Source organism: Amphiprion ocellaris, chromosome 7 (assembly GCF_022539595.1).
Source record: "Amphiprion ocellaris isolate individual 3 ecotype Okinawa chromosome 7, ASM2253959v1, whole genome shotgun sequence".
Taxonomy (NCBI): Eukaryota; Metazoa; Chordata; class Actinopteri; family Pomacentridae; genus Amphiprion; species Amphiprion ocellaris.
The window spans coordinates 13,927,985-13,929,221 of NC_072772.1; positions in this window are offsets into that span (position 1 = coordinate 13,927,985).

The window sequence follows — 1,237 nt, forward strand, 5'->3', positions numbered from 1 at the left end:
TTTTTTTTTCAAAGAAAACCTTTCTGGAGTGTTTTTCACGGCCTCCTTTACATCATTTCATCATATGGCACGTTTTTACAACATGTTTGAAAAATGGCATTTTTTTTCGACATAGTATAGTAAGGCGTTTTTTTTTGCGCCAAAATTCATGATGATTTTTTTTTTCAAAGAAAACCTTTCTGGAGTGTTTTTCACGGCCTCCTTTACATCATTTCATCATATGGCACGTTTTTACAACATGTTTGAAAAATGGCATTTTTTTTCGACATAGTATAGTAAGGCGTTTTTTTTGCGCCAAAATTCATGATGATTTTTTTTTCAAAGAAAACCTTTCTGGAGTGTTTTTCACGGCCTCCTTTACATCATTTCATCATATGGCACGTTTTTACAACATGTTTGAAAAATGGCATTTTTTTTCGACATAGTATAGTAAGGCGTTTTTTTTGCGCCAAAATTCATGATGATTTTTTTTTCAAAGAAAACCTTTCTGGAGTGTTTTTCACGGCCTCCTTTACATCATTTCATCATATGGCACGTTTTTACAACATGTTTGAAAAATGGCATTTTTTTTCGACATAGTATAGTAAGGCGTTTTTTTTGCGCCAAAATTCATGATGATTTTTTTTTCAAAGAAAACCTTTCTGGAGTGTTTTTCACGGCCTCCTTTACATCATTTCATCATATGGCACGTTTTTACAACATGTTTGAAAAATGGCATTTTTTTTCGACATAGTATAGTAAGGCGTTTTTTTTTGCGCCAAAATTCATGATGATTTTTTTTTCAAAGAAAACCTTTCTGGAGTGTTTTTCACGGCCTCCTTTACATCATTTCATCATATGGCACGTTTTTACAACATGTTTGAAAAATGGCATTTTTTTTCGACATAGTATAGTAAGGCGTTTTTTTTGCGCCAAAATTCATGATGATTTTTTTTTCAAAGAAAACCTTTCTGGAGTGTTTTTCACGGCCTCCTTTACATCATTTCATCATATGGCACGTTTTTACAACATGTGTGAAAAATGGCATTTTTTTTCGACATAGTATAGTAAGGCGTTTTTTTTGCGCCAAAATTCATGATGATTTTTTTTTCAAAGAAAACCTTTCTGGAGTGTTTTTCACGGCCTCCTTTACATCATTTCATCATATGGCACGTTTTTACAACATGTTTGAAAAATGGCATTTTTTTTCGACATAGTATAGTAAGGCGTTTTTTTTGCGCCAAAATTCATGATGATT